This window comes from Peromyscus eremicus, chromosome 8a, assembly GCF_949786415.1.
Source record: "Peromyscus eremicus chromosome 8a, PerEre_H2_v1, whole genome shotgun sequence".
NCBI classification, from domain to species: Eukaryota; Metazoa; Chordata; class Mammalia; order Rodentia; family Cricetidae; genus Peromyscus; species Peromyscus eremicus.
Window position 1 is genome coordinate 95,563,948 of NC_081423.1, and position 17,103 is coordinate 95,581,050.

General features: G+C 49.3%; 1 protein-coding gene across 2 annotated transcripts in view; it reads right to left on the minus strand.

Moving 5' to 3' along the window:
* Slc39a11 (solute carrier family 39 member 11) overlaps nt 1–17,103 on the minus strand; it is a 440,696-nt gene that overhangs the window by 422,656 nt on the left and 937 nt on the right. The gene's annotated exons all lie outside the window — the stretch shown is intronic.

A 17,103-nucleotide genomic window follows, 5' to 3' on the forward strand; every position in this document is an offset into this window, starting at 1 on the left:
TCACTCTTAGCTTCAACTCAACATCATGAAGACAAATCCTCTGGATGCTGGGGATGGGACAATAAGAAGGAATACACTGGGGCCAGAAAGATAGCTCAGCAGTTACAAGCACTTGCTACTCTTGCAGAATACCCTTTTGGTTCCTAGGACCCACGCTGGGCAGCTCACAATCACCCAGGACCCCAGCTCCATGGATCTGATGCCCTCTTCTGGCTTTTGTGGACACCTGCACGCAGGTGCACACAAACACACACACCTGAACATAATTTAAAGTAAAATAAACCTTTTTTTTTTTTAATTAATGCCTCAGATTGACTTTGTGATCTCATTGGTCAGAGGGGTTTTGCAAACCGCTCCTGGCCTCCCATTAGCAGGGGTTGCTCAGGGCAAACTAAACCTACAGAGACTTAGCAGGAGACGCACTGGGCAACACCATGGCATTGGGGTGCTAAATGACCTGAGGTTTGGTTCCAGGACCAGACAGCTGAGTAATTCTGGCCGTGGAGTTGCATTCTGTGTGAGGTTTGTGCCTTAACTTAGAACTCTCTCCCATATTGTGAAGAGGACAGTGGAGGGTGACGTGACAGGCGGAGGGGACAATGTGGACTGGCGGACAGGAGCCTGTTGGCTCACACAGATCTGACCACTCCACAGCAGAGCTCAAGGGCTGCTTGCTGAAGCTTCTGGCCCCAGCTTCCCTAGAGGTGGTCTGTATGAACACCGGGGTATGTGGGAAGATGATGGCAGTTGAGATGCATGCCCACTCCCCAAGTGGCTCCAATGGTGACCCTTCAATGAAGGAAAGTCACAATCAATGAAAGTCAAGCTTTTGGGTCTTATTGAGGAAATATGGCAGGAGGATTCAAGCGGCTGGGGTGTGGTTGGAAAGTAATTAGGGTTTCTGAAGTGTGCATCCTCTCAGGGATAACAAGTACTGACGGGCCCAGCAGTTGAGCTCATAAGTAATGACTTAGAATCGATCACTTGTCTCATCCACATTTCTGCCAGCTTCCAAACACCAAATTCCCCAGCAAATGCTCTATCAAAGCAAATCTTCACTTAAGGGTTTGTTTTCCCTCTGTGAATAAATTCCTGAGAACAATCCCATTGGCGAAGTGTCTCTCTCTCTCCTCTCTCTCTCTCTCTCTCTCTCTCTCTCTCTCTCTCTCTCTCTCTCTCTCTCTCTCAAGACAGGGTTTCTCTGTGTAACAGCTCTAGCTGTCCTGGAACTCACTTTGTAGACCAAGCTGGCCTTGAACTCACAGAGATCCATCTGCCTCCTGAGTGCTGGGATTAAAGATGTGTACTACCACCACCCTGCTTGTTTGCTTGTTTTGGGTTTTTTTCTAGCAGCTCATGTAGGGATGGGATTCTACTTTCAGAGGACAATCTTTTGTAGCTGTCATTACCTATTCTATTCAGCAACCCCTGGGCAGAGAATACTGTCTCAAAGACAAAGACTCCCCCCATCGCCATTCCAACGCCTGCCCACCCCTTCCTGCACTCAGAGGGGCTGAATGCTAGTGGGTGAGCTGCTCGCTTTCCTAGAGATGTCTCTGCCTGTTCGTATCTGGACTATGCCTGAAAACAGGGCTAAATATTAACCAAGCCCTAGCCGAACCCACTGTAAAGCGTTATTGATTCTCCTAAGATAGAAGTGAGTGTAATGTCATTAAAATGAAAGGCTAGCCTTGGATTACCTGGTCCAGTGAGTGCCTGCCTCTTTTTGGACAAGGGCAGGAAGCAGGAGGGAGCCAAAGGCTCGACTCTCAGTGCACAGACACAGAGCTGATATGTGGAATAAGGCAGGCTTCATTTTACATCAGTCTCTTCCCTGGCATGGGCAGGGAGTGTAAAGAGCAGACTTCTTTGCTGGGATGCCGGTATCCAGCAGGGAGCGACTCACTTCTAGTCTGTGCCACCAGATCCAGAAGCGGAAAAGGAATGTCCTGGTTTAGAGATACAGTGTCTAGCCTTCTTACAAAGCCTGTTAAGAGATGGGATACAAGGGGGCTGGAGAGATGGCTCAGAGGCCAAGAGCACTTGCTGCTCTTCCAGAGGACCTGGGTTCCAAGCATGGTGGCTCAGACAATCTGTCACTCCAGTTCCAGGGGATCTGATGCCCTCTTCTGGCCTCTGTGAGCACCAGGCACACATGTGGTACACGGACAAATATGCATGCAAAACACCCAAACACATAAAAAAGATGGGGCGGGGGGGGGGGGCGGGGGGTGCACAAGGCTTACTCACAACAAAATCAGAACTGCTGCGCCATGGCCGGGACCACCCCTGTTATTCAGGGGCAGGGGTCCTGGTTGTCCAAGCAATGGAGAAGGTCGCTTGACAGTAGAAGCCTCTGAAGAAAGTAACATGGAGGTCTCCGGAGAGCCCAGCCCAGGGGCAGGTCTACTAAATACGATCTTGCTAGCCCTGCATACAGCTCCTCACAAAGTAGATGCTGTAGAGGGCCAGGGCAGGGGCCCCAGAGGGCAACTGCTAGTGTCACTGTCACTGGAGCAAATTTCACAATTAGCTGGCTGAGGTGACCGGCCATCACACCAGGGACAGCAGGGACCAGCCACTCCTGGCCAGTAATTCCTGTGCCTTATAGGGGTGGGGGTGGTGTCCTGTCCCAGGGAAGGGAATTAGGTTCATTGCTAAGAAAGCTAATATTTTTCTCAAAGGTATAAATTTTAACATCAATAGTCCATTCAAATAGTCTTCATACACCATAACCAATGCTTAGCTGTCGCAAGGGACAGTGTTCACAGGGCCTCCAGTTTCCCTCCGTCTCTGCTCTTACTCCCATTTGTGACATGTGTACACATGTACAAGTAACGCTCCCACACATGGCTGCTACATGGGATACACATAGATACAAGTAACAAGCAGATTCACTCAATTGTATGCATGTGTGTACTTGTCAGACACGTGAGGCATGTGTGATATACACATGTACACATACACACTTCATATATCAGTTAGGTGAGACCTCCATTGAAGGCATTTCCCCAGTGGCTTTCAGTGAAAGGAGAAAATCATAGTTTGATTAACACGTTTGCAATCTAGGACTATTTGAGGGGAGGTGATGGTCAGTGGGTGGGGTACTAGTTGTACAAGCAAGATGACCTGTGTCCACACACCTAGAACCCAGGCAAAGCTAGATATGGCAGCACATGTCTATGTCACCCCTCCAGTAGGATGTGAGGTGGGGACAGGAGAGTCCCCCAGAAGCTTCTGGAAGGCTAGCCTGATGTACACAGCAATGAATGAGAGACCCTGCTTCAGACAAGGTAGAAGGTGAGAACTGACACCCAAGGTTGTCCACTGACTTCCTTATGTGTGCCATGGTGTGTACACCCCCCAAACATGTGTACACACACACACACACACATATGAACATGCACACACATATACACAAAGAGAAATCTAGGAATATTCAGTAATTATGCAGTGGGGAGAGATACATGCTCATGAGTTAATTTTCCACCCAGGATTCTGGGCTCAACACAGCCCTACTGTCCCTGCTACAAACAGGCCATCTCAATTAAAATCTGAAAGTTTTGTGAACAGAGATAATATGAAAGCCATTTATTTAAAAGCAAAAATACATAGAGCTGCCGAAGAGTGTGAATGGATCAGCCAGCATAAAGCATATCGAAGGCTAACAGTAATGTTTCTCCAGAAAAGATCACCAGAAAAAAATTTTAAATGGGTCCCCAACAGGGACAAAACCTAGACACACATTGGGAGATTCCTCAACCGAGGGGTCACCTTCATCAGGTTGGCCTGTGGGTGCGTCTTTGGGGCATTTTTCTTAATTATTCATTGATGTAGGAGAGTCCGGCCCTCTGTGGGCTGTGTCATCTCTGGGCAGGTGGTTCTGAGCTGGATAAGAAAGGTAGCCGAGCAAGCGGTGGAAACAAGCAAGCCAGTCATCTTGGTCATCCATGGTCTCCCCTGCTTTGAGTGTCTGCGTCAGCCTCCTTCGGTGAACTATAACCCGGTGTGAGCCAAATCAACCCCTCCCTCCCCAGGTTGCCTTTGGTCATGGAGTTATCACAGCAACCAAAGCACACAAGGAGAGCATCTTAGATACCCCGTGTCTCAACACAAATCGAAAGTTGAGTATCTTGGCCAAGCTGGAACACTCCAGCACCAGGAACATGCCTGAAGCTCCCTCTCTCCTAGGAGGGCAGCTCCACTGGTGTCTTAGCTACTTTTCTATTGATGTGATAAAACACCAAAATCACGGCAATTTATAGAAGGAAGAGTTGAACTGGGCTTACAGTTCCAGAGGGTTAGAGTCCGTGACGGCAGAGCGAAGGCGTGGAGGCGGGAACAGCTCAGAGGGTCTCAAACCACAAGCAGGAGGCAGAGAGCGCATTAGGGTTGGGATTGGGCTTTGGAAACCTCGAAGCTCATCTGCAGTGACACACCTCTTCCAATGAGAACACCCCACCTCATCCTTCCAAACAGTCCTACCAACTGGGGAACAAGTATACGAGCCTATGGGGGCTGAGGGGCGGGGCTTCTCATTCAAACCACTACAGCAAGAGACTGGCCTCACTTGCCTGGTCCTGCTGCAGTCCACGTCTCTAAGCTAGAGGGGAGGATGCTGTAACTCCTGTCTGTGATGAGCTGGAACTGGACCTCCAGTGTTCAAGCTTGAGATCATTCCGTTGGCTGAGCCTGCCTCCACATTGCCAATGGAGCCTACTCCAAGAGAGTGACTAGAAACCCTGGCCTCAGTGAAGCCACGAATGGAGAGAAGACTGGCCACCTCAGAGAAGCCATGAATGGAGACAAGGCTGGTCACCTCAGAGAAGCCATGAATGGAAAGAATGCCTCAATGAAGACTCACTTTGCTCAGCTTTTGCCTAAAAGCCTTTTGGCAGATTCAAACCCTTACCTAAAACTCTCTTCCACACCCCCATCCGGAGATCTGGGACATGACAAACCATGGAACTTCCCTTTTTTCTCTGCACCTTCGTAAGGCCACAGCTGAGGTTTGAATGTGGAATGCCCCACTCCGCACCCCCCAAAGCTCATACAGGTCCCCAGCTGCTTGCAGTGTTTGAGAATGCTGTGGGAACTTTAAGAGGCAGAACCTTGCTGGAGGAAGTGGGCCTTGAGATTCCATAACCCAGCCCCACTTCCTGCTCACTCTCTGCTCATTGGCTGGTGATGCCATGTGACCAGCCCATACCGGCTGCTGCCACCATGCCATCTAGGCCGTGATAGACTGTACCCCATTAAACCCAGAATAAATCCTTCCTCCCTAAGTCACTCCTCATTAGGTATTAAAAAAGCCACCTTCGCGTTCTTAGGCTCATCAACTTCAAGGTAGCAGAAGGGACATCCTAATCCCCACAAGAGGCCATGTTCCTAGCCAAAAAAGGCCCATTCTTAGGAAGACAGAACAACTCTAGTCCAACTGAATGTGGTTTGACACCAGCAATGTGTCCTGGGGCTGCTGAGCGGACATGGACACTGGCTGGAAAGGTAGAGGGTTCTTGCTGCTCCAGGATGTACCAATGAAGAAGATCCTAGTTGCGGAGGAAGAACTCATGTGGGGCCCCACTGAAACAAGCCACTCCACCAGGAGAGCCTGGTTTGGGAAGCTGGCTTCCCCTCAAAGAGTGCCAAGAAGGCTGAGACAGTGGAGTGCACCTGCAGGCTGAGAGAGGAAGGTCGCTTGAGTCCTGGAGTTCGAGGCCAGCCCGGGGGACGGAGTAGGATCACAAAGAAAAAGAGTGCCGTGGTCAAAAGAGGCCCAGACACAATTAGTAACGTCAGTCTCTCTCCCTCCGTCTCCCTCTCCCTCTCCCTGATTTCAGAGTTCTTTTCTGTATCTACGCTACTCCACCTACTGTGTTTTGAAAGCCAGTCATGATGGTGCACCAGTGTAATCCCAGCACTGAGGGAGGCAAAGGCAGACACAAAAACCAAGCAACCAAACAAACAAACAAAACATAAGCTTGAAGCTAGCCTGAGCTACATAGTATCTGTCTTAATGTTAACAAAACAACATGGAAGTGTTCTCTAGAAGTTTAAATTTATGTATAAAAAAAAAAATCTCAAGCTAGAGAGATGGCTCAGTGGTAAGGGCACTGGCTGCTCTCACAGAGGACCTGGGATCAATTCGCAGCACCCACATGGTGGCTTACAGCTGTCTGTATAGCCCCAGGGGATCTGATGTCCCCTTCAGTCCTCCACAGATACTACAAGCACATGGAGCACAGACATCTTTGCAGGCAAAAGCCCCACATACACAATAAAAAAATTAATTTAAATTAAAGGAGTTTGAAAATTTCTCTTTTTAAGATTTCTATGATACCTCCCTTAAACTATTAGTGAGTGGAACTCCGTTTTCATAATGCCGGCCGGGAAGTGACTTCAAGGGGACAAGCCAGAAGAGAATCTGAGTCCTGTGACTTGATGGTCCAGTGCCAAGATCACTCTTTCTCTGTCTCTTCCTCCTGTTGGTCTTTAAGTGACACTGAGTTTAATACATAGCTGAGCAAGAGAGAAAGACCCTTTGAAGAACAGCTAATGAAGAACGGGCCCTGTCTGTTCCCATAGAGAGGGGGACAGGAGCCAGCTCAGCCAGCCGGTGAAGCTCCAGAAGCCAAGTCACTCCCTCTGCTGAAGTGCCAAAAACAAGGGACAATTCAAAGGCTCCCAGAGACTTTCAGGTCTCCAGACACACCAGGAACATCTCATTAACAAGGAGCAGCAGGGGCTGGGGAGATGGCTCAGGGAGTAAAGTGCTTGCGTGAAAGCGTGGGGTCTGAGTTCCGATCCCCAGCGTCCATGTCAAAGCCAGAAGCTGTAACGCAAGCCTATAATCCCAGTGTTGGAGAAATGGAGACAAGAGGATCCCACGCGATCCCACAGTCAGTCCAGCGGATTGATGAGCTGTAGATTCCACGAGAGCCGCTGTCTCAAAACACAAGGTAAGAAGAGTTGAAGAGATGGCTCAGTGATTAAGAACGCTTGCTTCTCTTCAAGAGGACCTGGGTTCGATTCCCAGTATCCACACAGAAACTCACAACCATCTACAACTCCACTTCCAACAGACCTAGCACCTTCTCTGGCCTCCACATGGGCTAGACGGACATCGACATAGATATATGCCAACAAAATGTTGATACAGGTACATTTTGTTTTTTAAAGGGGGCGAGCAACTGAGGAACACACACAATGTAGACCTCTACCCTCCGTACAAATCAGCGCACAGGTGCATACATACCTGCATGCACATCTGTACACCAAATACAGACACACATAAAGCAGTGGACAGAGTATATAAGCACACTTTTTTTTAATTAATTTATTTTATTCTATGTGTATTGGTGTTTTGCCATGGGTGTCAGGTCCCCAGGAACTGGAGTTACAAACAGTTGTGAGCTGCCTTGTGGGTGCTGGGAACTGAACCTGGGTCCTCCGGAAAAGCACTCAGTGCTCTTAACCACTGAGCCATCTCTCCAGACCCATAAGCTCATTTTTAAAACTTGCTTAAAGTGCACTGAACTCAAGCTGTGTATGTTTCTCAGCATGCTTCCTCATTTCTAACCCATCCATCACTCTCTGGCTGTCACTGAGAAGTAATGGCAGCCTTTTACAAAGGAGGCCAGTCATTGCCAAATGAGACTGAACACTCTTCTATGCACACATAGATACTGCACACCCCTTTCCAGGTTTTGAGAGGTGCAGACATTGTTTCGTGTCTTTTTCTGAGGGTGGTGAGGGTCATGCTGCCTTTGGGCTCCCCACTTGCATTTGAAGGCTGACTGGGGCCTCCCTTCTCCTACTCTGCCCTGTAGATATGACATAACCCAGGGCACCCAGAAGAAGCCTTCAGCAGCCCAGGCGGCAGAAACAGCATCAACTACATAACTGGTGGTTTCCATACACATGTCAAAAAACTCCCCCACAGCCCATCACCAGACTTTTGTCTGTTCTTATATGTTCTCATGATCTTCAGCGCTGATTTTCTTGCTGATCCGCCATCCCCACACCGCCAGGTTTTAAATGGAGAACCTAAAGCGCCTCTCCTCCCTCCCTGTGCACCTCTGTCACCGTCTGTTTTACTTGCAGATACACTGACCTCCATGCTCGCTGTGAAAGTACCGTACAGCAGTAATACTAGAAAACAAAGGGTAAACGTTTCTTTTTTGGTGACTTAATTTTTAAACATTTCCAAAAGTGCTGTTTATAAAGCCTGTTCAGAGGAAATGGCATTCTCCATCAAAGGTACTCAAACTGAAGTCTGTTTACTAGGACTGTTATGGAAACTCTCCTCTGGACCCACTTGCCACTGGAAGAGATCTTAGCTGCTCAAGGAAACGGGTTAGAATCTTACCAAATGGAACCAACCTTCCATCCCTGAGAGCCTGAATTAGAGACAGGCTTTAGCAAGATGCAGATGAGTGTCATCACACCTTCAATTAAACAAATGAAGCCACATTGCTTTTGTCTTTGCTTTCCATTGATGCTCTGTGTGTCAATGTTTTGCTTGCGTGTATGTATTACACCAGTGTGCAAGCCTGATGCCTGAAGAGGCCAGAAGAGAGTGTCAAATCCCCTGGAACAGAGTTACAGGTGGTTGTGAGCCACCACGTGGGTCCTGGGAACTGAATCCAGGTTCTCAGGAAGAGCCACGAGTACTTTTAACCACCGAACCATCACTCCAGACTCTTCCTCTCCTCTGGTGGGGTCACGCCCAGTCTAGGGCTTGGTGCTAACCCGAAAGAGAAGCACCTTTGTCCTGGGTCTGTCATCTTTCTGTATTATTCTCGGGTCCAATAGAAACAGATGGTGCACTCAAGAGAAATGCATGCCATAAAGGAACCACATGCAGAGGAATGAGCAGTCATCAAGAGGTCAGCAAGGGACGGGCCTGGAGAGAAGGTCAAGCTGGACACCCTAACCAATCCTGAAACAGAGGAGCAAAGAAGGAATGATGTCATGAGAGACCAGTAAGAGAAGAAGCCATGAGGAAGTGATGCAGTCTGCTACTGGAATCACTGGATTCCTTTAATCTCCTTTTGCTGGACTCAACTGGAACCAGAGGGCAACTGGGACAGGGTAAGGGTAGAGAGGGGCTGCATACTAAACGTGGCAAGGGGAAGAGGCACACGTAGAAGGCACAGAACACCCTCTCATTGACCTCACAATGCTCTGTTAGAACAGCAGGTGTGCAATCTCCACCAAGAGAGGCTGGGGGTATATCTCAGTGATAGAGGGCATTTACCCAACATGCATGAGGTCCTGGGTTTAGTCCCCAGCACAGCAAACAATAAGATAATTAAATTGACAAGATCAATTATGAAATAAATACTTCGGGGCTAGGGAGATGGTTCAGTAGGTAAACTCCTTGCTATGCAAGCATGAGGACCTGGGTTTGGGTCCCCAGAGCCCACATAGAAACGGGGCACAGTGGTGCATGTCTGTAAGCTCTGTGCTGGGAATGGAGACAGGCAGCGATCCCAAGGGCCCACCACCCTGCCAGGCCAGGTGAACTGGTGAGCTTCGGGTTTAGTGAGCCCTTGTCTCAAAAAATAGGCTGGAGAGCAACTGAGGAGGACACTTGGCGTTGACCTCTAGCCTCCATACATGAACCCATGAGAGTGCTCACACATAGGTGTACACACACACATGCATGCACCACCACCCCTAGAGCAAGAGGCAAGCACAAATGGGCTTTCTAACACGTCAGTGCTCTGAATCCTAAAGAGTTTCTAGAAAATAACCCCTGGACCTGTGGGCTGCAAAAGAGGTGGAGGATGGGGTTTCTAGCCTCTTGAATGGCATTTGAAGAGGAGAGCACCCACAGACCCAACTCTGTTCTTGCTTTGCATCTACCTTGGGAAAATGGAGCCTCAGTGCATGACTGTTCAAACGTAGGAGACTGCTGCCTCCATCTGCACCAAAAGCATAACCAAAAGGGGAGGGAAGTGGGGAAGGGGGTGGTGAGATGGCTCAGTGGGCAGAGCTGTGCAAGGTGATGACGGCTGGAGCGCCATCCCTGGGGCCCATGCTAAAAGGAAAGAACCAACTCTACAAGATCGTCCTCTGACCGCCAATTGCACACCATGGCAGTTTGCAGATGTATAATAGTAACATTTTTTTTTATTTTATGTGTATAAATGTTTGTCTGGACATATCCATGTACACCATGTGCGTGCCTGGTGCTTGAGGAGGTCAGAAGAAGGCATTAGTTCCCCTGGAACTGGAATTATAGACAGTTGTGAGTTGCTTATGTGAGTGCTGAGAACCAAACTCGGTCCTCTGGAAGAGCACCCAGTGCTCTTAACCACTGAGCCGTGTCTCTAACCCCAATCAATAAATTTGTTTAAATGTGCAAGCTCTTCAACGATTCAGTCAAATGCTTGCATTTTTCTCAGTGTTCACTATATAAAAGGCCCTCTTGCAGGGGACCTGAGTTTGGTTCTCAGCACCCACGTGGCACCCACCATCCATGACGGCAGATGGAAGTCATGGCTGCAGGAGCAGGAAGCTGAGGGCTCACATCTTGAACCGCAAGCACAAAGCATAGAGAGAGCACATTGGAAATGGCATGAGGCTTTGAAACCTCAACACCCCCCACCCCCCCCACCCCCCCACCCCCCCATCCCCCCCCACCCCCCCACCCCGTGGCATACTTCCTCCAGCCACACCTCATAGGCCTCCCCAAACAGCACCACCAACCGGGAGAGAACCAACTCCTGCAAGTTGTCCTCTGACCTCCCCCTGCACAGTGGCACATGCACACCCGGGTGTGTTTGCGTATGTGTGTGTGTATAAAATACACAAACAAATGACCTTGTAATTTCAGTGCGGTAGCAAAGGCTACAATGAAAATACACAGGCAATAAAGAGTGGGGGCTGCGGCCCCAGGTCCAGGGGCAGACAGCTGACTTACACACCAGCTCTGCTATTTCCTCAATGATTTGGAGTAAAGTAGAAACCTCCCTGTCCCAATTTCCTCCTCCATAAAGATAAGAACCAGGACCCAGCTCTGAGCGCTGGTGGCTGGGAGAGAGCGGACTAAGGTTGTTCGCACAGTGAGGTTTGGTCAGTGTGAGCCTCTGTTATTTCACCTGCAGTGGTCCAGGTCGGCTCCCCAGTCTAGGATGATCTGGCAAGAGAAACAGCGAGAATGGAGGCCTTCCTTCCTAAGAAAACTAAAGAAGAACTACAGAGCTAAACTTTACAGAACTAAAGAAGACCAGGGAGGCTGCGGTTGATGGAGGGAAGAGGAGGAAGGGGCGAGGCCGCACAGGGCCTTCGAAGGTCTTCACCAGTTTGCCTCTGAGCAAAAAGAAAGGATGGCCAGGTTCCATGCAGTAGATATTCAAGGCCTTAACCATTCAAAGGAACGAACAGCGATGATCTGGCTGGCTTTTGCAGCGAGGAGCAGGAACTAAAGGGGGTGGAGTGGGGCGCAGAGTAGAAATGGGAGGAATTGCAGGGTAACTCTGCAAGGTAACTGGAGCTCTGCGGAGAAGCTGGTGTCTTGATTCACAGTGGTGCAAGTGGAGGTGCCAAAGAACAGGGGTCTGTGAGCCAGGGCTGCTGAGAGAACACTGGTCATGTTCACCGACAGCCCACATGGCAGGAGCCGTGCACAGCCAACGTGAGGCGTGGACTGTGAACCTCACAATCACCCTGTACAGTCAGAGCACTGAGGACCCGAGGAGCCCAGACACACAGGCTCCTTCACCAGAGGAGATGCTTGCCTAGCTCTTAGTGAAAGGTAATCTCTCAGGCATCTGCAAACAGTCAAGTCAAACACCCGCCCCTTCTACCACAGATGTCACCTCCGGTAGACACAGGCTGAGAAACGCTGCCATAAAGATAAGATGTCAAGACAGTCAGCATTAATCCTATCGGCATCTCAGGCCAAGAGCAAACACCAAATGTCTGAATCCCACTGGGCAAGCGTGTAGAATTCCACCTCCTATGCAACCCCTGACATGGCTGTTATTGACTCGGTCTAGCCTCTACTTCCTCAAATGCCACCTCTTCCCCTTTTCCTTTCTCTCCTTCCTTCTTGCTTTCTCCCTTGGCCAGAGCTAAATTTCTGATTTCCACTTAAAAGTCTATCTCTCTCCTGACTATCCCGTATCTAAGTGTGCCAAGATGTAAATACCACGCCCTCTAACACAAGTGGGGCAGCAGGGGTGGGGTAGGGGGAGCACAAAGCTCACGGGTCCACCTTTCAGATCTGTGCATACATGTAGGACCATGACCTTCTCATATCTAAGAGGAGGTATGGGACAGGGGTTGCAGCAGGATCTGGGGGAGACTGGGCTTGGATGGCTCTCTCACACAAACATTCAGTAATGGATGGTTAAAAGCCCCACGTGCCTTTTCCTATGCACCCTTTGTGTAGACACTTCGTCATTATATAACCTAAACGCATGACATGTTTCCTGAGTATCAGCTGGGTCATTTTGTAGAAGAGCCAAAGTTTATGAGACCCTTTCCCGGGCACCAGATCACAGACTGCCCCCAGGAAAACACACCACGGTGTCTATGAAAATCTGTTAGAAACTTGTGCTCATTTGTTTCCTGTGACTGTAACAAAATGCCTGAAGCAATGAACTTATACAGAGAAAGGGGCTGCTTTTCCCCCCCAGTTTGAGTGATTGGTTGATCCCCCTGCTTTGGGCCTGCAGTGAGGCAGCAGATCACCATGGGAGCATGTAGCAGAAAAAAGGCACCCACCTCATGGCCAGAAAGCGAAGAGCAAGCAAGGAGTGGGCCAAGGTCACACAATCCCCTTCAAGGGCTGCTCTCAATGACCTAAGATCTCACATTAGACCCTACCTCTTAAAGATTCCCCACATCCCCAAAGCATCACCCAAGGGACCAAACCTCTACCTGTGGACCTGTGGGGGACACTTACTATCCAAAGTACAGCAAGATTCTTCTGTTTTAAGCATTATTCAGGCTAGTTTTCTATATTTCTTTTAAAAAGTAAGAAGGGTGAGGAGCTGGAGAAATGGTGCAGCAATTAAGAGCCCTGGCTGCTCTTCCAGGAAACCTGGATTCTGTTTCCAGAACCCAAATGGTGGCTCACAACTCTGTACCGCCAGTCCCAGGGTCCTAACGCCCTCCTCTGGTACATGGTACATAGACATAAACGCGGATCAAATACCCATATACATAGAAAGAAAATAAGTTGATTTCAGCCAGGCATGGTGGTGCACACCTTTAATCCCAGCACTTGGGAAGCAGAGGCAGGTGGGTCTCAGAGTTCAAGGCCAGCCTGGTCTACAGAGCGAGTTCCAGGACAGCCAGGGCTACACAGAGAAACCCTGTCTTGAAAAACAAAACCAAAACAAAAGGGTTGATTTCCGGGTTTTGTTTGTTTGTTTGTTTGTTTTAAGTAAGGAAGGGTCAAGCATCATGGTGGTACATGGCTACAAACCCAAGCATTCATGAGGCTGTAGCAAGAGGATCTCAAATTCAAAGTCAACCTACAGCTACATAGAGAAACCATCTTCCTCCCACATACACCCAAAACACAAGAACAAAAACACAACATGGTGGCTCACAGCTGTAACCCTAGCACTCAGCAAGCTAAAGCAGGGGTATTGCAATGGATTCCAGACCAGCTTGGGCTCCATGCTGAGCGATGGAGCAAGAGCCTGTCTCAAACAAGCAAAACAAGCCAAGTACAAATCTTTCCCCTCAGTGTCCTCAATGGGACAAGGGTACACACTGACAGGTCTAGAGAAAAGTGACACATGATGTCCCCAGCTTGGAAAGGCAGCCCTCCCTCTAATGTCCCAAGGCTTGGCCAGCAGCCATGACTACACCATGCTCCCTAACCTGTCAGTACAGCTGCAGAGACCCCCTTCAGGTAGAGTGAAGGGAGAGTGTGGGAACTATGTGAATGCTGGTCAGTGTTGTCTGGGCCATCTTGCTATTCTGAAATCTTTCTTTAAAGCTAATCAGGAGACTCAGTAAAAGATCAAGGACTTCTGGAGTCATGTTGACACATGAAGACAAGTGTAACTGTTTGCTTCTCTGTTGCTGAGATAAAACATTCTGGCCCAAAGCCATTTGGGGAATTATTTCATCTTACACTTCTAGATGATGGTCCACCATTGATGGAAGTCAGGTCAGGAATTCAAGGCAGGAACCTGGAGGCAGGAGCTGACACAGAGACCATGAAGGAACGCTGCTTACTGGCTTGTTTACCTTTCTGATAGAGCCCAAGCCCACCTGCCCAGGGATGGCACTACTCACAGTGGGCTGGGCCCTCCACATCAATTAGCATTTTTTAAAATGCCTCACAGACATGCCCACAAGTCAGTCTGATCAAGGCAGTTATTCAGGTGAGGTCTCTCTTCTCAGGTGACTAGGTTTGTGTCCAGCTGACAGCTGTCACTATGACAGCAGGCTTGTCCATCAACCAGTTTGGTGACCTCAGGTAGGTGACTTACTCCTCCAGAAACTTAGTTATCTGTGATGCCACCTCTGCATAGGGTCCTTGTGAGAACAGAGGGATATGGTACTCCAGTGACAGCTAGGATTGTGGAGGAATGCCTATTTGATTTCAGGGGCTCAAGTGGAACTGAACAGAATTGGTCAAACATTGGCTGCTTGAAGTGCTACAGCGTAAAGCTTTAAGCTAAAAGGAAGAAAGCCTGATACGAAAAGTCACACTCAAGGGGCTGAAGAGATGGCCCAGTGGTTAAGAGTGCTCGCTGCTCTTGCGGAGGACCTGAGTTTGGTTCCCAGCTCACTCTCTCCTTTGACTCCAGCTCCAGGGAATGTCGCCCTCTTCTGGCCTCTGCAGGCACTGCACAAACATACACAGATAAACACACACGTATAAATTTTTTTTAATTAATCAAGCCGGGCAGTAGTGGTGCACGCCTTTAATCCCAGCACTCGGGAGGCAGAGGTAGGTAGATCTCTGTGAGTTTGAGGCCAGCCTGGTCTACAGAGCAAGTTCCAGGAAAGGCTCCAAAGCTACACAGAGAAACCCTGTCTCAAAAAACAAACTAACGAAAAAATTAAATTAAAATCAAAGCCATATTCAACACATACTTGAATCCATTCATAAACTGAAACTAAACTATATCAATACCCCTGAGCTTCCTACTAGCTTAAGCAATCTCTGTCCCCCACATCTCCAGCATGGTGCCTGCTCTGACTGCCTGGGCTGCACTCTTGGCCCAGTTGCTGGTTTTGATAGATCCAGCTAAAAGGCAGAAAGTGTCGGGGGGGGGGGGGGGGCTGCTCCTAGGATACGGGGTAAAAGATGGAGGCTTGGAGAGCAGAACCAAGGGCACATGTCCCCTAGGCCTGAGGAGCTTTCCCAGTGCCCAGGCTGAGAAGACGGCTGGAAAGAGCCCTGAGCAGCAGTTACTCTTCTGCAGGAAGAGGGGGCAACAGTGGCATCTTCAGGCCAGTCTGATGAACTCAGCCAGGGAAACAGCACCGAGGCCGGAAAGCAAACCCTGATCTCAAAACACGCTGGGCAGCAGGGCCTTTGCCGGAACCATCACACAGGAAGCCCCAGGTCCCACACTAACTGATCTGTGGCCAGCCGTGTTCCCCTCAATGTGGGGAAGGCTTTAGAAACTCTTATGGAGCCAGGAGCTTGAGGAATGAGCATTAGGCTCCCAGGGCAAGCCACAGACCACAGTTCTGATTTTCAGAGAAACTGGGTGTATCAATAAGACATCGAGCAGCTTGTAGAACTGCTGGGAAGGATGGGCAATCAAGCTGAGGAGGCAGAAGCAAAGGGTGGAAGGACATTCCCAGTCCAAAGCATGCCACAGGGTGATGGGGGCCAGGCACAACCTGAGGGTCCCCACCACCAGCACTGGCACTTGGGAGCTACAGCTGCTGTAGCCACTGTCCCTGTCACCCCTGCACTATTAGTAGATGTTGCAGGCGATACCTATGCCTCCACCGGGATGAAACCCACCCCCGCACTCTGGTAGCACCGCGCCTCCAAAGCCCCAGACAGTTAGTTGTGTCTTGTGGACCAGTCCCAGGTCCCAGGCTGGCGCATAGGTACAAGGAGTCCTAGGGAAAGGAAAGGTCTTGCCCGACAGAGACGCACTTCTCAAACACAGAAGACAGATTCTGCAGGCTCAGAAGCAAAACCGCCTGCAGCCTGCAGAGTGAGACTGTAGGAAGTGCTGCACATCGCCGCTAAGCCACCAGGGGGCGCGCTGTACTGGGGAACGCTGACAGAGCAGGAGGCAATCTAGAGCCAAGAGGCTTAGGATTCCTAAGATAACACCCCTCCCCAAGGTAAATAAAATTCCCCGTGCATAGAGCAGGGACACTGCTCTTGCTAGTATGTCATAATAAGCCGCTTATTTAAATATCAATCTATTACTGTGACATTTGTCTCAAAATAGTGGCAATGGTGAATGGAAGAGAAACCCCAGAGGCTGTGATACAGGGCTGCTGAACACATAATACTGTTTTCTCTGCGTTAACGTAGGTAGGGATTCTTCAACAGCAAACTTCTCCAAAACGAAGGATCCTGAACTGAATTAATAACAACAGGCCAGAATGTCCAGGTTTCTTACTGGGTGTCCAATCCTCAGGCATCATGGACTCCCCACCGGTCTCCGTCACAGGAGGACTATAACAGGGGAAACGTGTTTTGTGGCTACTAAACAGTAATTAAAATAAAATGAAAATCCAAAGAACTAAGCAGCAATAAAACAAACAAACACGTTAAGGGGTAACCTCCATAAGTGGGGCTTTTTCCGATCAACAAACATGGATTCAAACATAGTCTTCCTATAAAGTTGCATTTGATCAACGATTTTAAAAACTAGGAGCAGGGGCTACTGCACCCAGGCACCAGGCCACCCAGGAAGCTATACCTTGGGGCTGCTCACAAGATCGACCACAGCTGTCACTCGGAGCTCCAGCTGTCGAGGACAGATGATTTAGGAAAGGGTCCTAAGCCCCGTCCTGGTTGATGTGATGGTCTAGCCAGGGCACAGGTGTGTACTTAAAGCGTGATGACCACACGACCACGTCTATATCATAATTAACCCCTCTGTGAAGCTCTTCTCTCACAAGGAAAGGGTTAGGGTGCGACAT